Source organism: Choloepus didactylus (assembly GCF_015220235.1).
Source record: "Choloepus didactylus isolate mChoDid1 chromosome 11 unlocalized genomic scaffold, mChoDid1.pri SUPER_11_unloc2, whole genome shotgun sequence".
Taxonomy (NCBI): Eukaryota; Metazoa; Chordata; class Mammalia; order Pilosa; family Megalonychidae; genus Choloepus; species Choloepus didactylus.
The window spans coordinates 1135507-1160392 of record NW_023637579.1 but is presented as its reverse complement, the minus strand read 5'-3'; the positions used below and the strand labels follow the sequence as shown (position 1 = coordinate 1160392).

The 24886-nt window shown below is 38.8% G+C and overlaps 1 protein-coding gene across 3 annotated transcripts in view; it reads right to left on the bottom strand.

Annotated features, from left to right (window-relative positions):
- LOC119524544 (zinc finger protein 596-like) overlaps positions 1 to 23928 on the bottom strand; it is a 149118-nt gene extending 125190 nt beyond the window's left edge. For 2 of the 3 annotated variants that reach the window (XR_005214836.1, XM_037823227.1), the window contains exon 1: positions 23711 to 23927. The gene's annotated coding sequence lies outside the window, so the exon portion shown is untranslated. Of the gene's footprint in view, positions 1 to 23710 lie in introns of all 3 variants that reach the window. The other variant, XM_037823229.1, reaches the window with a different exon arrangement.
- Positions 23929 to 24886: the final 958 nt, after the last annotated feature.

The following is a 24886-nucleotide window of genomic DNA, read 5'->3' as shown; positions in this document are numbered from 1 at the left end:
AATGTTTCTCAAAAGCCAATTATGTCTGCAGCTTTAGCCTCAGTTTAACAGGTTTTCATAAAATATAACTTTGGTATGCCAGAGTCAGGTAAAAAGGGAGTTGAGAGCAAGATAACCTCTATCCAGAGTCCCTGGAATAGAAAATACTTTAGAACCCAGTGGGCATATGCACATTCAAGCCACGGGACTTGGCATTATGAGTCTGTGCTGATTGTTTCTTCCCTTCCATCACATGTCCATCTTGCACGGCTTGAAGATTTCTGGATCCTCAGCTATTCAGGTGGCCTGCACATGGATCAGTTCTATTGGAGGAGTTTCTGAACTGTAGCATACTACAAGAAGAATAAATCCAAATAGACCTACTCCAAGACACTTACTCATCAGACTGACAAATGCCAAAGACAAAGAATTCTAAAAGCAGCAAGAAAAATGCAATCCAGGACATGCGAGGGAAATCTGATAAACCTAAATGAAAATTTGGCATCAGAAACCATAGAGGTGAGAAGACAGTGGTTTGATAAATTTAAGATATTGAAAGAAAAAAAAAAAAACTGTGAGGCAAGAATTCTACATCTGGGAAAACTGTTCATCAAAAATTAGGGAGAGAGGCGGGGCAAGATGGCAGACTGGTGAGCTGTAAGTTTTAGTTACTCCTCCAGGAAAGTAGGTAGAAAGCCAGGAACTGCGTGGACTGGACACCACAGAGCAATCTGTCTTTGGGCATACTTCATACAACACTCATGGGGGTGTCGAACTGCTGAGATCAGCGAAATCTGTGGGTTTTTGCGGCCAGGGGACCTGCGCCCCTCCCTGCCAGGCTCGGTCCCGTGGGAGAAGGGGATGCCGGCTCCGGGAAGGAGAAGGGAGAACTGCAGTGGTAGCCCTTCTCGGAAACTCATTCCACTGATCCATACTCCAACCATAGATAGACTGAGACCAGACACCAGAGAATCTGAGAGCTGCCAGCCCAGCAGAGACAAGACAGGCATAGAAAAAAAAAAACAACACGAAAAACTCCAAAATAAAAGCAGAGGATTTTTGGAGTTCTGGTGAACACAGAAAGGGGAAGGGCAAAGCTCAGGCCTTGAGGCGCATATGCAAATCCCGAAGAAAAGCTGATCTCTCTGCCCTGTGGACATTTCCTTAATGGCCCTGGTTGCTTTGTCTATTAGCATTTCAATAACCCATTAGATCTCTGAGGAGGGCCCTTTTTTTTTTTTTTTTTTTTAATCCTTTTTTCTTTTTCTAAAACAATTACTCTAAGAAGCCCAATACAGAAAGCTTCAAAGATTTTCAATTTGGGCACGTCAAGTCAAGAGCAGAACTAAGAGAGCTCTGAGACAAAAGGCAATAATCCAGTGGCTGAGAAAATTCACTAAACACCACAACTTCCCAAGAAAAGGGGGGTGTCCACTCAAAGCCACCATCCTGGTGGACAGGAAACACTCCTGCCCATCGCCAGCCCCATAGCCCAGAGCTGCCCCAGACAACCCAGTGTGACGGAAGTGCTTCAAATAACAGGCACACACCACAAAACTGGGCGTGGACATTAGCCTTCCCTGCAACCTCAGCTGATTGTCCCAGAGCTGGGAAGGTGGAGCAGTGTGAATTAACAAAGCCCCATTCAGCCATCATTTGAGCAGACTGGGAGCCTCCCTACACAGCCCAGCAGCCCAGAACCGCCCTGGGGGGACGGCACTCACCTGTGACATAGCACAGTCATCCCTGAACAGAGGACCCGGGGTGCACAACCTGGAAGAGGGGCCCACTTGCAAGTCTCAGGAGCCATACACCAATACCAAAGACTTGTGGGTCAGTGGCAGAGACAAACTGTGGCAGGACTGAACTGAAGGATTAGACTATTGCAGCAGCTTTAAAACTCTAGGATCATCAGGGAGATTTGATTGTTAGGGCCACCCCCCCTCCCCGACTGCCCAGAAACACGCCCCACATACAGGGCAGGCAACACCAACTACACACGCAAGCTTGGTACACCAATTGGGCCCCACAAGACTCACTCCCCCACTCACCAAAAAGGCTAAGCAGGGGAGAACTGGCTTGTGGAGAACAGGTGGCTCGTGGATGCCACCTGCTGGTTAGTTAGAGAAAGTGTACTCCATGAAGCTGTAGATCTGATAAATTAGAGATAAGGACTTCAATAGGTCTACAAACACTAAAAGAACCCTATCAAGTTCAGCAAATGCCACGAGGCCAATAACAACAGAAAATTATAAAGCATATGAAAAAACCAGACGATATGGATAACCCAAGCCCAAGCACCCAAATCAAAAGACCAGAAGAGACACAGCACCTAGAGCAGCTACTCAAAGAACTAAAGATGAACAATGAGACCATAGTACGGGATATGAAGGAAATCAAGAAGACTCTAGAAGAGCATAAAGAAGACATTGCAAGACTAAATAAAAAAATGGATGATCTTATGGAAATTAAAGAAACTGTTGACCAAATTAAACAGATTCTGGACACTCATAGTACAAGACTAGAGGAAGTGGAACAACGAATCAGTGACCTGGAAGATGACAGAATGGAAAATGAAAGCATAAAAGAAACAATGGGGAAAAAAATTGAAAAAATCGAAATGGACCTCAGGGATATGATAGATAATATGAAACGTCCAAATATAAGACTCATTGGTGTCCCAGAAGGGGAAGAAAAGGGTAAAGGTCTAGGAAGAGTATTCAAAGAAATTGTTGGGGAAAACTTCCCAAATCTTCTAAACAACATAAATACACAAATCATAAATGCTCAGCGAACTCCAAACAGAATAAATCCAAATAAACCCACTCCGAGACATATACTGATCACACTGTCAAACACAGAAGAGAAGGAGCAAGTTCTGAAAGCAGCAAGAGAAAAGCAATTCAACACATACAAAGGAAACAGCATAAGACCAAGTAGTGACTACTCAGCAGCCACCATGGAGGCGAGAAGGCAGTGGCACGATATATTTAAAATTCTGAGTGAGAAAAATTTCCAGCCAAGAATACTTTATCCAGCAAAGCTCTCCTTCAAATTTGAGGGAGAGCTTAAATTTTTCACAGACAAACAAATGCTGAGAGAATTTGCTAACAAGAGACCTGCCCTACTGGAGATACTCAAGGGAGCCCTACAGACAGAGAAACAAAGAAAGGACAGAGAGACTTGGAGAAAGGTTCAGTACTAAAGAGATTCGGTATGGGTACAATAAAGGATATTAATAGAGAGAGGGAAAAATACGGCAAACATAAACCAAAGGATAAGATGGCCGATTCAAGAAATGCCTTCACGGTTTTAACGTTGAATGTAAATGGATTAAACTCCCCAATTAAAAGATATAGATGCGCAGAATGGATCAAAAAAAATGAACCATCAATATGTTGCATACAAGAGACTCATCTTAGACACAGGGACACAAAGAAATTGAAAGTGAAAGGATGGAAAAAAATATTTCATGCAAGCTACAGCTAAAAGAAAGCAGGTGTAGCAATATTAATCTCAGATAAAATAGACTTCAAATGCAGGGATGTTTTGAGAGACAAAGAAGGCCACTACGTACTAATAAAAGAGGCAATTCAGCAAGAAGAAATAACAATCGTAAATGTCTATGCACCCAATCAAGGTGCCAGAAAATACATGAGAGAAATACTGGCAAAACTAAAGGAAGCAATTGATGTTTCCACAATAATTGTGGGAGACTTCAACACATCACTCTCTCCTATAGATAGATCAACCAGACAGAAGACCAATAAGGAAATTGAAAACCTAAACAATCTGATAAATGAATTAGATTTAACAGACATATACAGGACATTACATCCCAAATCACCAGGATACACATACTTTTCTAGTGCTCACGGAACTTTCTCCAGAATAGATCATATGCTGGGACATAAAACAAGCCTCAATAAATTTAAAAAGATTGAAATTATTCAAAGCACATTCTCTGACCAAAATGGAATACAATTAGAAGTCAATAACCATCAGAGACTTAGAAAATTCACAAATACCTGGAGGTTAAACAACACACTCCTAAACAATCAGTGGGTTAAAGAAGAAATAGCAAGAGAAATTGCTAAATATATAGAGACAAATGAAAATGAGAACACAACATACCAAAACTTATGGGATGAGGCAAAAGAAGTGCTAAGAGGGAAATTTATAGCACTAAACGCATATATTAAAAAGGAAGAAAGAGCCAAAATCAAAGAACTAATGGATCAACTGAAGAAGCTAGAAAATGAACAGCAAACCAATCCTAAACCAAGTAGAAGAAAAGAAATAACAAGGATTAAAGCAGAAATAAATGACATAGAGAACAAAAAAACAATAGAGAGGATAAATATCACCAAAAGTTGGTTCTTTGAGAAGATCAACAAGACTGACAAGCCTCTAGGTAGACTGACAAAATCAAAAAGAGAGAAGACCCATATAAACAAAATAATGAATGAAAAAGGTGACATAACTGCAGATCCTGAAGAAATTAAAAAAATTATAAGAGGATATTATGAACAACTGTATGGCAACAAACTGGATAATGTAGAAGAAATGGACAATTTCCTGGAAACATATGAACAACCTAGACTGACCAGAGAAGAAATAGAAGACCTCAACCAACCCATCACAAGCAAAGAGATCCAATCAGTCATCAAAAATCTTCCCACAAATAAATGCCCAGGGCCAGATGGCTTCACAGGGGAATTCTACCAAACTTTCCAGAAAGAACTGACAACAATCTTACTCAAACTCTTTCAAAACATTGAAAAAAATGGAACACTACCTAACTCATTTTATGAAGCTAACATCAATCTAATACCAAAACCAGGCAAAGATGCTACAAAAAAGGAAAACTACCGGCCAATCTCCCTAATGAATATAGATGCAAAAATCCTCAACAAAATACTTGCAAATCGAATCGAAAGACACATTAAAAAAATCATACACCATGACCAAGTGGGGTTCATTCCAGGCATGCAAGGATGGTTCAACATAAGAAAAACAATCAATGTATTACAACACATTAAAAACTCGAAAGGGAAAAATCAATTGATCATCTCAATAGATGCTGAAAAAGCATTTGACAAAATCCAACATCCCTTTTTGATAAAAACACTTCAAAAGGTAGGAATTGAAGGAAACTTCCTCAACATGATAAAGAGCATATATGAAAAACCCACAGCCAGCATAGTACTCAATGGTGAGAGACTGAAAGCCTTCCCTCTAAGATCAGGAACAAGACAAGGATGCCCGCTGTCACCACTGTTATTCAACATTGTGCTGGAAGTGCTAGCCAGGGCAATCTGGCAAGACAAAGAAATAAAAGGCATCCAAATTGGAAAAGAAGAAGTAAAACTGTCATTGTTTGCAGATGATATGATCTTATATCTAGAAAACCCTGAGAAATCAACGATACACCTACTAGAGCTAATAAACAAATTTAGCAAAGTAGCGGGATACAAGATTAATGCACATAAGTCAGTAATGTTTCTATATGCTAGAAATGAACAAACTGAAGAGACACTCAAGAAAAAGATACCATTTTCAATAGCAACTAAAAAAATCAAGTACCTAGGAATCAACTTAACCAAAGATGTAAAAGACCTATACAAAGAAAACTACATAACTCTACTAAAAGAAATAGAAGGGGACCTTAAAAGATGGAAAAATATTCCATGTTCATGGATAGGAAGACTAAATGTCATTAAGATGTCAATTCTACCCAAACTCATCTACAGAGTCAATGCAATCCCAATCAAAATTCCAACAACCTACTTTGCAGACTTGGAAAAGCTAGTTATCAAATTTATTTGGAAAGGGAAGATGCCTCGAATTGCTAAAGACACTCTAAAAAAGAAAAACGAAGTGGGAGGACTTACACTCCCTGACTTTGAAGCTTATTATAAAGCCACAGTTGCCAAAACAGCATGGTACTGGCACAAAGATAGACATATAGATCAATGGAATCGAATTGAGAATTCAGAGATAGACCCTCAGATCTATGGCCGACTGATCTTTGATAAGGCCCCCAAAGTCACCGAACTGAGTCATAATGGTCTTTTCAACAAATGCGGCTGGGAGAGTTGGATATCCATATCCAAAAGAATGAAAGAGGACCCCTACCTCACCCCCTACACAAAAATTAACTCAAAATGGACCAAAGATCTCAATATAAAAGAAAGTACCATAAAACTCCTAGAAGATAATGTAGGAAAACATCTTCAAGACCTTGTATTAGGAGGCCACTTCCTAGACTTTACACCCAAAGCACAAGCAACAAAAGAGAAAATAGATAAATGGGAACTCCTCAAGCTTAGAAGTTTCTGCACCTCAAAGGAATTTCTCAAAAAGGTAAAGAGGCAGCCAACTCAATGGGAAAAAATTTTTGGAAACCATGTATCTGACAAAAGACTGATATCTTGCATATACAAAGAAATCCTACAACTCAACGACAATAGTACAGACAGCCCAATTATAAAATGGGCAAAAGATATGAAAAGACAGTTCTCTGAAGAGGAAATACAAATGGCCAAGAAACACATGAAAAAATGTTCAGCTTCACTAGCTATTCGAGAGATGCAAATTAAGACCACAATGAGATACCATCTAACACCGATTAGAATGGCTGCCATTAAACAAACAGGAAACTACAAATGCTGGAGGGGATGTGGAGAAATTGGAACTCTTATTCATTGTTGGTGGGACTGTATAATGGTTCAGCCACTCTGGAAGTCAGTCTGGCAGTTCCTTAGAAAACTAGATATAGAGCTACCATTCGATCCAGCGATTGCACTTCTCGGTATATACCCGGAAGATCGGAAAGCAGTGACACGAACAGATATCTGCACGCCAATGTTCATAGCAGCATTATTCACAATTGCCAAGAGATGGAAACAACCCAAATGTCCTTCAACAGATGAGTGGATAAATAAAATGTGGTATATACACACGATGGAATACTACGCGGCAGTAAGAAGGAACGATCTGGTGAAACATATGACAACATGGATGAAACTTGAAGACATAATGCTGAGCGAAATAAGCCAGGCACAAAAAGAGAAATATTATATGCTACCACTAATGTGAACTTTGAAAAATGTAAAACAAATGGTTTATAATGTAGAATGTAGGGGAACTAGCAGTAGAGAGCAATTAAGGATGGGGGAACAATAATCCAAGAAGAACAGATAAGCTATTTAACGTTCTGGGGATGCCCAGAAATGACTATGGTCTGTTAATTTCTGATGGATGTAGTAGGAACAAGTTCACTGAAATGTTGCTATATTATGTAACTTTCTTGGGGTAAAGTAGGAACATGTTGGAAGTTAAGCAGTTATCTTAGGTTAGTTGTCTTTTTCTTACTCCCTTGTTATGGTCTCTTTGAAATGTTCTTTTATTGTATGTTTGTTTTCTTTTTAACTTTTTTTTTCATACAGTTGATTTAAAAAAGAAGGGAAAGTTAAAAAAAAAAAAAAGAAAGAAAAAAGACAAACAAGGAAAAAAAAAAAAAAAGATGTAGTGCCCCCTTGAGGAGCCTGTGGAGAATGCAGGGGTATTCGCCTACCCCACCTCCATGGTTGCTAACATGACCAGAGACATAGGGGACTGGTGGTTTGATGGGTTGAGCCCTCTACCATAAGTTTTACCCTTGGGAAGACGGTTACTGCAAAGGAGAGGCTAGGCCTCCCTGTATTTGTGCCTAAGAGTCTCCTCCTGAATGCCTCTTTGTTGCTCAGATGTGGCCCTCTCTCTCTGGCTAAGCCAACTTGAAAGGTGAAATCACTGCCCTCCCCCCTACGTGGGATCAGACACCCAGGGAAGTGAATCTCCCTGGCAACGTGGAATATGACTCCCGGGGAGGAATGTAGACCCGGCATCGTGGGATGGAGAACATCTTCTTGACCAAAAGGGGGATGTGAAAGGAAATGAAATAAGCTTCAGTGGCAGAGAGATTCCAAAACGAGCCGAGAGATCACTCTGGTGGGCACTCTTACGCACACTTTAGACAACCTTTTTTTAGGTTCTAAAGAATTGGGGTAGCTGGTGGTGGATACCTGAAACTATTAAACTACAACCCAGAACCCATGAATCTCGAAGACAGTTGTATAAAAATGTAGCTTATGAGGGGTGACAGTGGGATTGGGAATGCCATAAGGACCAAACTCCAATTTGTCTAGTTTATGGATGGATGTGTAGAAAAGTAGGGGAAGCAAACAAACAGACAAAGGTACCCAGTGTTCTTTTTTACTTCAATTGCTCTTTTTCACTCTAATTATTATTCTTGTTATTTTTGTGTGTGTGCTAATGAAGGTGTCAGGGATTGATTTAGGTGATGAATGCACAACTATGTAATGGTACTGTAAACAATCGAAAGTACAATTTGTTTTGTATGACTGCGTGGTATGTGAATATATCTCAATAAAATGATGATTAAAAAAAAAAAAAAAAAAAAAGAGGATATTGTGAACAACTGTATGGCAACAAACTGGATAATGTAGAAGAAATGGACAATTTCCTGGAAACATATGAACAACCTAGACTGACCAGAGAAGAAATAGAAGACCTCAACCAACCCATCACAAGCAAAGAGATCCAATCAGTCATCAAAAATCTTCCCACAAATAAATGCCCAGGGCCAGATGGCTTCACAGGGGAATTCTACCAAACTTTCCAGAAAGAACTGACAACAATCTTACTCAAACTCTTTCAAAACATTGAAAAAAATGGAACACTACCTAACTCATTTTATGAAGCTAACATCAATCTAATACCAAAACCAGGCAAAGATGCCACAAAAAAGGAAAACTACCGGCCAATCTCCCTAATGAATATAGATGCAAAAATCCTCAACAAAATACTTGCAAATCGAATCCAAAGACACATTAAAAAAATCATACACCATGACCAAGTGGGGTTCATTCCAGGCATGCAAGGATGGTTCAACATAAGAAAAACAATCAATGTATTACAACACATTAAAAACTCGAAAGGGAAAAATCAATTGATCATCTCAATAGATGCTGAAAAAGCATTTGACAAAATCCAACATCCCTTTTTGATAAAAACACTTCAAAAGGTAGGAATTGAAGGAAACTTCCTCAACATGATAAAGAGCATATATGAAAAACCCACAGCCAGCATAGTACTCAATGTTGAGAGACTGAAAGCCTTCCCTCTAAGATCAGGAACAAGACAAGGATGCCCGCTGTCACCACTGTTATTCAACATGGTGCTGGAAGTGCTAGCCAGGGCAATCCGGCAAGACAAAGAAATAAAAGGCATCCAAATTGGAAAAGAAGAAGTAAAACTGTCATTGTTTGCAGATGATATGATCTTATATCTAGAAAACCCTGAGAAATCAACGATACACCTACTAGAGCTAATAAACAAATTTAGCAAAGTAGCGGGATACAAGATTAATGCACATAAGTCAGTAATGTTTCTATATGCTAGAAATGAACAAACTGAAGAGACACTCAAGAAAAAGATACCATTTTCAATAGCAACTAAAAAAATCAAGTACCTAGGAACAAACTTAACCAAAGATGTAAAAGACCTATACAAAGAAAACTACATAACTCTACTAAAAGAAATAGAAGGGGACCTTAAAAGATGGAAAAATATTCCATGTTCATGGATAGGAAGGCTAAATGTCATTAAGATGTCAATTCTACCCAAACTCATCTACAGATTCAATGCAATCCCAATCAAAATTCCAACAACCTACTTTGCAGACTTGGAAAAGCTAGTTATCAAATTTATTTGGAAAGGGAAGATGCCTCGAATTGCTAAAGACACTCTAAAAAAGAAAAACGAAGTGGGAGGACTTACACTCCCTGACTTTGAAGCTTATTATAAAGCCACAGTTGCCAAAACAGCATGGTACTGGCACAAAGATAGACATATAGATCAATGGAATCGAATTGAGAATTCAGAGATAGACCCTCAGATCTATGGCCGACTGATCTTTGATAAGGCCCCCAAAGTCACTGAACTGAGCCATAATGGTCTTTTCAACAAATGGGGCTGGGAGAGTTGGATATCCATATCCAAAAGAATGAAAGAGGACCCCTACCTCAACCCCTACACAAAAATTAACTCAAAATGGACCAAAGATCTCAATATAAAAGAAAGTACCATAAAACTCCTAGAAGATAATGTAGGAAAACATCTTCAAGACCTTGTATTAGGCGGCCACTTCCTAGACTTTACACCCAAAGCACAAGGAACAAATGAGAAAATAGATAAATGGGAACTCCTCAAGCTTAGAAGTTTCTGCACCTCAAAGGAATTTCTCAAAAAGGTAAAGAGGCAGCCAACTCAATGGGAAAAAATTTTTGGAAACCATGTATCTGACAAAAGACTGATATCTTGCATATACAAAGAAATCCTACAACTCAATGACAATAGTACAGACAGCCCAATTATAAAATGGGCAAAAGATATGAAAAGACAGTTCTCTGAAGAGGAAATACAAATGGCCAAGAAACACATGAAAAAATGTTCAGCTTCACTAGCTATTAAAGAGATGCAAATTAAAAACACAATGAGATACCATCTAACACCGGTTAGAATGGCTGCCATTAAACAAACAGAAAACTACAAATGCTGGAGGGGATGTGGAGAAACTGGAACTCTTATTCATTGTTGGTGGGACTGTATAATGGTTCAGCCACTCTGGAAGTCAGTCTGGCAGTTCCTTAGAAAACTAGATATAGAGCTACCATTCGATCCAGCGATTGCACTTCTCGGTATATACGTGGAAGATCGGAAAGCAGTGACACGAACAGATATCTGCACACCAGTGTTCATAGCAGCATTATTCACAATTGCCAAGAGATGGAAACAACCCAAATGTCCTTCAACAGATGAGTGGATAAATAAAATGTGGTATATACAGATGATGGAATACTATGCGGCAGTAAGAAGGAACGATCTCGTGAAACATATGACAACGTGGATGAACCTTGAAGACATAATGCTGAGTGAAATAAGCCAGGCACAAAAAGAGAAATATTATATGCTACCACTAATGTGAACTTTGAAAAATGTAAAACAAATGGTTTATAATGTAGAATGTAGGGGAACTAGCAGTAGAGAGCAATTAAGGAAGGGGGAACAATAATCCAAGAAGAACAGATAAGCTATTTAACGTTCTGGGGATGCCCAGAAATGACTATGGTCTGTTAATTTCTGATGGATATAGTAGGAACAAGTTCACAGAAATGTTGCTATATTATGTAACTTTCTTGGGGTAAAGTAGGAACATGTTGGAAGTTAAGCAGTTATCTTAGGTTAGTTGTCTTTTTCTTACTCCCTTGTTATGGTCTCTTTGAAATGTTCTTTTATTGTATGTTTGTTTTCTTTTTAACTTTTTTTTTCATACAGTTGATTTAAAAAAGAAGGGAAAGTTAATAAAAAAAAAAAAAGAAAGAAAGAAAAACAAGGAAAAAAAAAAGATGTAGTGCCCCCTTGAGGAGCCTGTGGAGAGTGCAGGGGTATTCGCCTACCCCACCTCCATGGTTGCTAACATGACCACAGACATAGGGGACTGGTGGTTTGATGGGTTGAGCCCTGTACCATAAGTTTTACCCTTGGGAAGACGGTTGCTGCAAAGGAGAGGCTAGGCCTCCCTATATTTGTGCCTAAGAGTCTCCTCCTGAATGCCTCTTTGTTGCTCAGATGTGGCCCTCTCTCTCTGGCTAAGCCAACTTGAAAGGTGAAATCACTGCCCTCCCCGCTACGTGGGATCAGACACCCAGGGGAGTGAATCTCCCTGGCAACGTGGAATATGACTCCCGGGGAGGAATGTAGACCCGGCATCGTGGGTCGGAGAACATCTTCTTGACCAAAAGGGGGATGTGAAAGGAAATGAAATAAGCTTCAGTGGCAGAGAGATTCCAAAAGGAGCCGAGAGGTCACTCTGGTGGGCACTCTTACGCACACTTTAGACAACCCTTTTTACGTTCTAAAGAATTGGGGTAGCTGGTGGTGGATACCTGAAACTATCAAACTACAACCCAGAACCCATGAATCTCGAAGACAGTTGTATAAAAATGTAGCTTATGAGGGGTGACAACGGGGTTGGGAAAGCCATAAGGACCAAACTCCACTTTGTCTAGTTTATGGATGGATGTGTAGAAAAGTAGGGGAAGGAAACAAACAGACAAAGGTACCCAGTGTTCTTTTTTACTTCAATTGCTCTTTTTCACTCTAATTATTATTCTTGTTATTTTTGTGTGTGTGTGCGAATGAAGGTGTCAGGGATTGATTTAGGTGATGAATGTACAACTATGTAATGGTACTGTAAACAATCGAAAGTACAATTTGTTTTGTATGACTGCGTGGTATGTGAATATATCTCAATAAAATGATGATTAAAAAAATAAATAAATAAATAAATAAAACAGAGTCAAAGACCCTGCCAGGGACAGACAATCCTGAGGTCCCAATGTAGTCTTGGTTTAAAGCAGCTGGGATTTGTTTGCTTTTCAAATTAGAGACATAGGTTTGTTTGGAAAAGTGATCTACATTTTTTTACTATAAAAGCTCTGAATTAAAAAAAGAAATTAGGGAGAGTTTAAAATATTCACAGATAAACAGAAACTGAGAGAGTTCATTAACAAGAGATCTCCCCTAAAAGAAATACTGAAAGGAATGCTACAAGCTGATAGGAAAACAGGGGAGAGAGAGGATTGGAGGAGAGTGTAGATGTGAAGAATAACAGTAAATGCAGCTAAAAGGGTAAACAGAGAGCAAAAATAAGATATGACATAAAATGCAAAGGATAAAATGGTTGGAAGTACTGCCTTTACAGTAATAATATTGAAACTTAATGGATTAAACTCCCCAATGAAAGACATAGATTAGTTGAATGGATAAAACATGATCCATCTACATGCTATCTACAAGAGTCACACATTAGACCCAAAGGCACACACAGGTTAAAAATGAAAACCTGGAAAAAGATTCTACACAAGCAGTAACCAAAAAAAAAAAAAAAAAAAAAAAAAGAAAATCTGTGGCAGCTATACTAATATCAGAAAAAAAACAGATTTTAGGTGCAAAAAATGTTTAAAAGAGACAAAAAGAACACTACATAGTAATAAAAGAGGCAATCCACCAAGAAGAAATAACAATTATAAATATTTAAACAACTCACCAGGGTGCTCAATAACACACAAGGCAAACATTGGCACCACTGAAGGGAGAAATAGACATTTCTACAATAATAATTGGAGATTTCAATACACCACTCTCATCACAGGATAGAGCATCTAGAAAGAGGATCAATAATGAACAGAGATCTTGAATAATATGATAAATGAACTAGACTTAACAGACATTTATTTTAGAACATTGTACCCCAAAACAGCAGGATATACATTCTTCTGAAGTGCTCATGGGTCATTCCCCAGGATAGACCACATGTTGGGTCACAAATCAGGCCTCAATAAATTAAAAAAGATTGAAATTATACAAAGCCCTTTCGCTGATCATAATGGAAAGAAGCCAGAAGTCAATATTAGGAGGAGAACTGGAAAATTCACACATTTATGTAGGCTAAACAAGGCTCTCTTGAACAGTGGGTCAAAGAAGAAATTACAAGAGAAATCAGTGAATATCATGAGGCAAATGAAAATGAGAACACAATATATCAAAACTTATGGGACACAGCATAGGCAGTGCTGAGAAGGAAATTTATTGCCCTAAATGCCTACATTAAAAAAGAAGGAAGAGCTAAAATCAAAGGCAACTGCCCATCTGGAGGAATTAGAAAAAGAACAGCAAACTAAATCCAAAGCAAACAGAAGGAATGAAATAATGGCATCTGGAAAACCTCTGTTAGCTCTGAAGACCACATGCTTAGCATCTGCTTGCTCCCAGACTGCATTTCAAAATGGTATTCACCAAAATATCAGCATCAGCTTTCAATGGCCATCTTCAAAATGTCTCTGTAAGTTGCAGCAAGCATTTGGGGTCCACAACTCCAAGCATTTCTGAGCTAAGCCAGCTGCGTCTGGGTCTGTGCCAGTGTTTTTAAAGGACTCCAGTGACTAAATCACGACCCATGCTAAATGGGTGGGGGTACACCTCCATGGAAATTATATAATCAGAGGTATCACCTACAGTTCAGTGGATCACATCTCCATGGAAACAACCTAATCCAAAGGTTCAAACCTAATCAACACTAATACATCTGTTCCCACAAGACTGCATTCAAGGACATGGCATTTTGGGGGACATAATACATGTAAACAAGCACAAGAGGATATTATGAGCTACCGTATGCCAACAAACTAGAGAGCTTACATGAAGTGGATGGCTTTCTAGAAACACATGGACAACCTATGTTGACAAAAGAAGAAATAGAAGACTTCAAAACACCAATCACAAGAAAAGATACTGAAACAGTAATCAAAAATCTCCCAGCAAAGAAAAGCCGAGGACCAGATGACTTCACAGGTGAACTCTAATGAGCATTCCAATAAGAATACCAGTCCTGCACAAATTCTTCCAAAAAACTGAGGAAGGACTGCTATATAACTCATTCTACAAAGCCAACATCACCCTACTACCAAAGTCAGACAAAAATACTACAAGAAAACGTCAGACCAATATCTCCAATGAATATAGATGCAAAAATCCTCAACAAATACTGGCAAATCAAATCCACCAGTACAATAAAAGAACTATACACCATAATAAGTGGATTTTACCCCAGGTATGCAAGGGAGGTTCAATACAAGAAAATCAATTAATATAATATTACCACATTAACAAATTGAAGAGGAAAAACAACAGAATTATCTCAATTGAGGCAGAAAGCATATCTGACAAAACCAAACATCTTTTTTTGATAAAAACACCTGGAAAGATAGGAATTGAAGGAAGTCTTCTCAATATGATAAAAGGCATATATGAAAAACCCACAGCTAACATCATACTCAATGGGGAAAGATTGGAAGCTTTTTCTCTAAGATCTAGAACAAGATATGTATGCCCATTCTCACTATTGTTATTCAACACTGTGCTGGAAATTCTAGCTGGAGCAATTATGCAAGAAAAAGAAACAAAAGGCATCCAAATTGGAAAGAAGTCAAACTTTGCAGTTGACATGATCCTGTAGTTAGAAAATTATGGAGAAAAAATAACACAAGAAAGCAACCTGAGCTAATAAACAAGTTCAGCAAAGTAGCAAGATACAAGATCAGCACACAATAATCAATGGGGGGGGGGTGTCCAAGATGGTGGATTAGTAGAGACAGAGCAAAATTCTCCTCCATGAAAAACATTAGATAAAACACAGAAAGTGCTCCAGAATAGCGGTTTCAGGGCTCCACTCACTGGGCAGGGACTTCTACACCCACAGTGATTGTGTACTTGGAGAAACTGAGAGACTGTTCAGAGACGTGTGAGTGTTTAGTCCAGAAATCTGCCAAAATGGCAGCCAGAGTCATAGTCAAGCACAGTGGGGACAAAGCAAGAGACTGTGTTCAGAGGTGGATTAGTCCGAGACCCAGAAAGCTGCCAGGGAACCAGCAGCAGAGCTGCAGTCAAGCAAGGTGGGGAGAAACTGAGACAATGTGTTTGGATATGGGTTACATGAAGACCCAGAAAGCCACCAGGAAACTGTCAGCTGGTCCCACAGTTGAGCATGGTGGGAAGTACCCTCCACATCCAAGACACCCAACTCAGGTTGGTGATAAGCCTTCATACACCCTCAGCTAAAAGACCCCATGCCAGGGATGGGCCACTGCAGAAGGCAGACGATCGCAGAAGTGGGTAGTTTCCACATCCTGAGCAGATATCTTTGTAACTGCCTTGGAGAAATCCTTCATTGTGCTGTGGACAAGAGCTTCCCTGAAGAAATTCAGGATTTGGCTGGCATTTGATGGTGCAAACCCTTCTCTGTGGAAGCCTGCAGTGTACATAGTCTAGATGCAGGGGTGCTGCATGGAAGTGCCAGGAGCCTACACCAATCCAAGGTACTTGCAGGCTCATGGCAGAGAGGGACTGTGGGAAATATGAGTTGAAGGGTTAGACATGTTCTGCAGCCCCAGGGTATTCCAACCACAGCCCTGGGGAAAAGCTGGCAGTACTGTGTTTTAGAGCCATCTTCCTAACACACTGCCAAGGGCATGTCCTCAACCAACAGGGCTTTTGGTCCCCATTGCACATGGAAAATTGTTGCACTGATTGGACCTCCACATGGTTTGGGCCCCCACTCAGTGCATAGCAAAGATGGGGAGAAATGATATGACGGTAAGAGGTGGACTTGGGAGCACTGTCTGCTGGTAGGTCAGGGAAAGTGCACTCCACAAAGCTGTAGATCTGTGAACTTATAGACAGTTGTTTAAATTAGCCTGCATATCCTAAAAGAACCCCATCAATATAAGCAAATGCCAAGAGGCCAAAAACAACAGAAAATTGTAACGCATATGAAGAAACCAGAAGATATGGATAACCCAAATGCCAAAATTAAAAAACCAGAGGAAACAAAGAACTTCTAGCAATGAATCAAAGAAGTAATCACAAACCCCAATACCATGGCTCAGGATTTAAAGGACATCAAGAAGACCCTAGAAGAGAATAAAGAAGAATTTGCAAGAGTAAATAAAAATATAGCAGATCTTAAGGAAATAAAAGAAACTGTTGATAAAATAAAAAAGATTCTTGAGTCACACAACACCAGATTGAAGAACTAGAGGAAAAAATAAATGAACTCAAAGGAAGTCTGTTGGAAAGTGAAAGAACAAAAGTATGAATGGTGAAAAAAATAAAAAAATTTGAAATGGAGCTCAAGTAAACGATGGACAACATGAAGCACACAAATATATGAATCACTGGTGTTCCAGAAGAGGAAGAGAATGGTAAAGAACTAGGAAGAGTACTCAAAGACATTGTTGGTAAAAACTAATCAACCCTTCTAAATTACATAGATACACAAATCACAGAAGTCCAACAAACCCCAAATATGATAAATCCAAAGAAACTCACTCCAAGACACATTCTGATCAGATTGCCAAACACTGAAGAGAAGAAGCAAGTTCTGAAAGCAGCAAGAGAGAAGTGAATCACCACATACAATGGAAACAACATAAGACCAAGTAGTGACTAATCAGCATCCACCATGGAGGCAAGAAGGCAGTGGTTCAACATATTTAAAATTCTACAAAAGGAAAGTTGCCAACCAAGAATTCATTATCCAGCAAAGCTCTCCTTCAAATTTGAGGGAGAGCTTAAAATTTGCACAGACAAACAAATGCTGAGAGAATTTGCTAACAAGATACCTGCCATACAAGAAAGACTAAAGGGAGCATTATTGGCTGAGAAAAAAAGGGAGGACAGAGAGGTCTGGAGAAGGGCACAGAACAAATAGAGTTTTTGTAAGGGTACAGTAAAGGAAATAGAGAGAGGGAAAAAATACATCTGACAAATAAAAACCAAAGGATATAATGGCTGATTCAAGAACTGCCTTCACAGTAATAACATGGAATGTGAATGGATTAAACTCCCAAATTAAAAGATATAGACAGGCAGAATGGATTTAAAAATGTTAACCATCAGTATGTTGCTTACAAGAGACTCCCAGAGAAACAAAGAAATTGAAAGTGAAAGGACGGAAAAAAATATTCCATGCAAGCTACAGTCAAAAAAAAAAGCAGGAGTATCAATATTAATCTCAGATAAAATAGACTTTAAGTGCAAGGATGTCATAAAAGACAAAGAATGAGACTATACACTAATAAAAGGGGCAATTCAACAAGAAGAAATAATCATACATGTCTACGCACCCAATAAAGGTGCTCCAAACTACATGAGAAAAACACTGGAAAAACTGAAGGAAGCAATAGACGTTTCCACAATAATTGTGGGAGACTTCAATACATCACTCTCTCCTATAGACAGATCAACCAGACAGAGGGCCAATAAGGAAACTGAAAGCCTAAACAATGTGATAAATGAATTTGACTTAACAGACATATGTAGAGCATTGCATCTTAAATCACCAGGATACGCATACTTCTCTAGTGCTCATGGAACCTTCTCCAGGATAGATCACATGCTGTGGCATAAAACAAGCATCTATAAATTTATAAAGATTGAAATCATTCAAAGCACATTCTCTTATCACAATAGAATACAACTTGAAGTCAATAACCATCAAAGATCTAGGACATTCACAAATATCTGGAGGTTAAACAATACACTCCTAAAGAGTGGGTTAAAGAAGAAACAGCAAGAGAAATTGCTAAATATATAGAGACAAATGAAAATGAGAGCACAAAATATCAAAATTTATGGCATGCAGTGAAGGCAATATTGAGGGGGAAATTTATAGCTCTAAATGCATACATTAAAAAGGAAGAAAGAGCTAAAATCAAAGAACTAATGAACAATGGAAACAGAAGGCAACTAAGAAGATGGAAAAATATTCCATGCTTATGGATAGGAAGGCTAAATGTTGTCAAGATGTCAACTCTACCTAAACTCATCTACAGATTCAAAGCAATTCCATTCAAAATTTCAAAAACCTACTTTGCAGACTTGGAAAAGCTACTTATCAAATTTATCTGGAAGGGAAAGATGCCTCAAATTCCTAAAAACTTTCTAAAAAAGAAAAATGAAGTGGGAAGACTTACATTTCCTGACATTGAAACTTACTATAAAGCCACAGTAGTCAAAACAGCATGGTACTGGTGCAAATACAGACATATTGATCAATGAAATCAAATTGAGAATTTGGGAATAGACCCCAAGATCTACATTAAACTGATTTTTTCATAAGGCCCCTGTTCCAGTTTGCTAATGCTGTCATTCAGCAAAATACCAGAAATGGATTGGTTTTTATAAAGGCGGTTTAGTTGGTTACAAAGTTACAGTCTTAAGGCCAGAAAGTGTCCAAGGTAAGGCATCAGCAATAGGGTATCTTCACTGAAGGATTGGCCACTGGCATCCAGAAAACCTGTTAGCTTGGAAGTCACATGGCTTGTATCTGCTTGGTCCCAGGTTGCATTTCAAAATGGCATTGTCCAAAATGTTGCTCTTGGGGCATTTTGTCCTCTCTTAGCTGCAGCTCCTCTTCAAAATGTCGCTCTCAGTTGCTCTGAGTTCCTTCTTTCTGTGCTCTTATATAGGGCTCTAATAAACTAATCAAGGCCCATGCTGAAAGGGCAGGGCCATATCCCCACAGAAATTATCCAAATCAGTTATCACCTAAAGTTGGGTGGGTCACATCTCCATGGAAACAACCTAATTCATAGGTTCCAACCTAATCAACACTAACACGACTGGCCCCACAAGACTGCATCAAAGAACATGGTGTTTTGGGGGACATAATACATCCAAACTGGCACAGCCCCCAAACACACTGAACCGGGACATAACAGTCTATTCAACAAATGGGGTTGGTAGAACTGGATATCCATATCCAAAGGAATGAAAGAGGACCCCTACATCACACCCTATGCAAAAATTAACTCAAGGTGGATAGAAGACCTCAATATTAGACACCATACCAAAAAACTCCTAGGAGATAATGTAGGGAAACATCTTTAAGACCTTGTATTAGGAGGTCACTTCTTAGACCTTACACCCAAAGCACAAGCAACAAATGAAAAAAAAAATAGATAAACAGGAACTCCTCAAAATTAAAAGCTTCTGTACCTCAAAGGAATTTGTAAAAAAGGTAAAGAGGTGGCCAAATCAATGGGAAAAAGTATTTGGAAACCATGTATCTGATAAAAGACTGTTATCTTGCATATATAAAGAAAACCTGAAACTCAACAATAGTACAAACAACCCAATTATAAATGGGCAAAAGATATGAAAAGACATTTCTTTGAAGAGGAAATACAAATGGCTAAAAAACACATGAAAAAATGTTCATCTTCACTAGCTATTTAGGAAATGCAAATTAAGACCAAAATGAGACATCATCTCACACCAATTAGAATGGCTGTCATTAACAAACAGGAAACTACAAAAGCTGGTGAGGATGTGGAGAAATTGGAACCCTTATTCATTGCTGGTGGGACTGTAAAATTGTATAGGTACTATGGAGGGCAGTCTGACAGTTCCTTAGAAAACCAGATACTGAGTTACCCTTCAATCCAGCAATTTCACTTCTCAGTATATACCCAGAGATCTGAAAGTAGTGACACAAACAGATATTTGCATAACAATGTTCATGTTGGCACTATTCACAATTGCCAAAAGATGGAAAAAATTCAAATGTCCTTCAACAGATGAGTGGAGAAACAAAATGTGATATATATACATGATGGAATACTATGTACCAGTAAGAAAGAATGAGGTTGTGAAATATATGACAGCACAGATGAACCTTGAAGACATAATGAGTGAAATAAGCCAGACACAAAAAGATATTGTGTGTTACTACTAATGTGAACTCTGTGAATAATGCAAAATAAATGTTTTATATTGTAGAATGTAGGGGAGCTAGAGATAGACAGCAACTAGTAAAGGGGGAATGACAATCTAATAAAAACAAATGTTATGGAGGGTAATCTTAATGTTATGGGAATGCTCAGGAATGACTATGGTTTATTAATTTTCTTGGGGTATGGTAGGAACATGTTGGAAGCAGTATATTTATTTAGGTTATTTGTTTTTATTCCTTTGTTTTGTGTTGTATGAAAAGTTTTTAAAAAATATTTTTGATAAATAAAGTTTAAAAAAAATAATTAATGCTGTTTCTATACATTAGTAATGAGTTACCTGAGGAAGTAATGAAAAAAAAAATTCCATTTACAAAAGAAACCAAATGCTTCAAATATCTAGAAGTGAACTTAACCAAGGATGAAAGGGACTTACACAAAGAACACTACAAAATATTACAAAAAAAAAATCAAAGATCTAAATAAATGGAAAGACATTCCATGTTCAGGGAGTGGAAGGCTAAACATCATTAAGATGTCAATTCTAGCCAGATTGATCTATAGAGTAAACAAAATATCAATCCAAACCCCAAAAGCTGGCTTTGCAGACACAGAAAAATCAATAATCAAATTTATTTGGAAGGGCAAGGTGCCCCGAACAGCTAAAAACATCTTGAAAAAGAAAAATGAGGTTGGAGGTCTCAGATTTCCTGACTTTAAAGCATATTAAAAAGCAACAGTGGTCAAAACAGCAAGGTATTGGCCTAAGGATAGATATGCTAGCCAACAGAAATATCTTAAAGATCATGTGGTAGGTGGTGGTTTCCTGGACCTTAAACCCAAAGCAAAATCAATAAAAGAAGAACTCAAAGGACTCTGTCAAGAAAGTAAAAAGGCAGCCTACTGAATGGGGGAAAATATTCAGAAACTACCTGTCTGATAAGGGCTTAATATCCAAAACATATAAAGAAATCGTACAACTCAACAACAAAAAGATGAACAACCTAATTTAAAAATGGGCAAAAAACATTGTTCCAGTTTGCTAATACTGCCATTATGCAAAATACCAGATATGGATTGGCTTTTATACAGCAGGTTTATTTGGTTACACAGTACACTCTTAAGGCATAAAGTGTCCAAGGTAAGGCATCAGCAATTGGGTACCTTCATTGAAGAAATGGCCAATGGCATCCAGAAAACCTCAGTTAGGTGGGAAGGCATGTGGCTGGTGTCTGCTCCGGAGTTCTGGTTTCAAAATGGCTTTTTCCAAAATGTCAGTGTCAGCTTCCAATGGCCATCTTCAAAATGTGTCTCTCAGGTGCAGCTCCTCTTCAAAATGTCACTCTCAGTTGCTCTGAGGTCCTTATCTGTAAACTCCTTTATATTACTCCAGTGATCCAATTAACACTCACCCTGAATGGGCAGGGTAAAACCTCCATGGAAATTATCCAAACCTTTCATTCACAGTTGATTGAGTCACATTTCCATGGAAGCACTCAATCAAAGAATTCCAATCAATCAACACTAATACATCTGCCCACACAAGACTGCATCAAAGAACACGAAATTTTGGGGGACATAATACATCCAAACTGGCACAGACATGGATAAACACTTTTCCAAAGAGGAAATACAAATGGGTTTTCTTTTTATATGTTTATTAGTTTTCATTTGAGAACAATGAAAATGGTTGAAAATTGAAATGTGATGATGATTGCACAACTAGGTGATTATACTGTGATACATTGATTGTATACTTTGGATGGAATATATGGTACATGAATATATCCCAATAAAATCTGAAGGCATAAAATGGCCAAAAGTCATGGATAGACACTTGTCCAAAGAGGAAATACAAATGGCTAAAAAGCTTATGGAAAAATGCTCAACTTAACTAGCTGTCAGGGAAACACATATCAAAACCACAGTGAAATACCACTTCACAGGTACCAGAATGGCTATTACCAAAATAACCAGAAAACTACAAGTGCTAGAAAGCATGTGGAGAAATAGGTACACCTATTCACTGTTGGTGGGAATGTAAAATGATGCAGCCATTCTGGAAGACAGTTTAGTGATTCCTCAATAATCTAAGTATAAATTGTCAGATCATCCAGCAATCTTGTCACTAGGTATATACTTGGAAGAACTAAAAGCAGGGACATGAACAGACATTTGCATGCCAGTGTTTATAGCAGCATTATTCACAGTTGCCAATAGATGAAAAAGAGCCCAAATATCCACCAACTGATGAGTGGATAAACAAACTGTGGTATACAAAAATGATGGAATATTACACAGCAGTAAGAAGGAATGAAGTCATGATGCATGCAACAATGTGGATGACCTTGATGACATTATGTTGAATGAAATAAGCCAGAAATAATAGAATATTCTATGGCCTCACTAACATGAACTAAATATAATAAGCAAACTCTGGGAGTTAATTTCAAGAGCACAGATTATTGGGAGATAAAGGGTAGAAACTGGGCAATTGATGATTGAGTACAGAATGTTTAACAAAGTAGAGTGTAAAGGTTCAGAAATGCATAGCACAATACTGTGTGATGGTAACACAATACTATAAATGTAATTACTAACAAACTGAGTGTGAGTACAGTTGAAAGAGGAAGACTAGGGTCGTGTATGTCACCAGAAGGAAAGCTATAAGAGAAAACCTGAATGCACTGGTTAGAGTTTTGGGGTGAGTTCGCCTTTCTATGCTCTCATTTTCCACTCTGTGAAGTGGGAACAATAAGAGGACCTCCCTATTATTTAAGCGTATAACCCTTGATCCTGAGACCACCCCTGAGGACGATCATGAGTGACAAGTTTTATTAATTGACAGAATTTGTAAAGTTGCTTATCCTCTTTCCCTAAGGTTTCTCATCTACCAATGTGAATAATAATTACGTGTATGTCCTATGTAACATTTTGAGAAATAATGAGTTAGTACATTCTAAGTACACAGAATTTTGTCTGATGTGCATTAAGGTTTCATGGGAGATTTATTATGACCTGATAACCCTCCTATGCTTTGAAAGGAAAAGTTAACTCCCTTTTGGGAAGTTTTAATCAAATTAGAAAAATGCATGCAAACTGATAAGAACCATAAGGAAGAGTTGAACTAGCAACCCAATAGATCTATACACAAACACCTTCAACCACCTAGAATACGTGAGCGATTGCTCACAATTTTCTTAATACCTACTATCTTTTTAAATCTTAATGCATTACAATTAGAACAGCAATACCTATACAAATTAGTTTTCATTGATTAAATATAAAATAACATAATTAAAAACTTTTACCTGGTATTCTCGGGCGGGTGCTGCCAGCGCACTCCCCCGCCCCACTCTAGAGGAAGGGCGGCCAGGGTTCACACGGCCCGGGTGGCAGCGCCGCGCCTCTGGGAAGCCCTCCGCCCGCACCGGGCCAGGGACCAGCTCCCGCCAGCCGAGAGGCGGCCTGCGGGAACCACGGACTCACGGGAATTGTAGTCGCCGTCGCCATCTTACTGCGTCACTGCTCCTCGCGCGCCCCAAGCTGCTGCTCCCTCGGCGTTGTCCGCGACCTGAGAACTGGCGGAAGTTCCCGGAAATACGGAACTGTCGCGATAATACGGAACTGTCGCGATAATAGGCCTTTCCTCGGACACAGTGAAAGGAGGAAGGAACGAGCTTCAGGTGTCGTCTGCGCACTCTGACCGGGGAGGCGAGGAAAAGAACGGCAGCCTCAGAAGCCCGTCTCCCTAAACTATCACGACGAGAAAAGTAATGAAATAACCGCCATATTCCATCGATTTTAATATGTATATCCTTTTTTAATATGTCTAAAAAGTCAGGATGTGTCTAAAAATGAATGGTGTGTTCTTGCTAAATTGGCAGCATTTTCTCTTTCCTAGTGACTCAGATCAAACACAGTAGGTAGAACTCCAACCCAGTTGATGGGGCCTGTGAAGCCAATCCGTCTGGAAGGGTCTGCAGGCAGAGTCCCCTTAGTCCCTGAACTTCTTTAAAAGGCTCAGTGTGGTCATCTGTGGTTTTGGAAAAGCTGCGCTGTGCAATTGCCATGTGGTGGACCCAGTCCCAAGCTTGGAATTCAGTTTTCCAACCCGGGAAAAGAGACTCTGGAGAGACTTAAGCTTTGACAGAAAAGCCTTTTGTTGATCTATTAAAATCTCTTTTGTAGTTTTAAGAATTAATAATTGTTAGCCTAAGGTAAATCTTATGCCTAGATGATGGCTGTCTTTAGACTGAAATTATCATACAACTCTTGGTTCTTAGGTAAGTCAGATATGTAAGATTAGTCATAGTAATTTAGCTGTGGCAATTCTGTTTTGAACTTTTCAAAAATTACTAACTGATCTAAACTATTTTGGGTATAATAGGGCTATATCTCGGAATCAGTAAACATGCATATTACGTGCATAAGTTTTCCTTCTCCAAAATATACCAGTGGTTTTATGTTTTATTTTTAAAGCAATG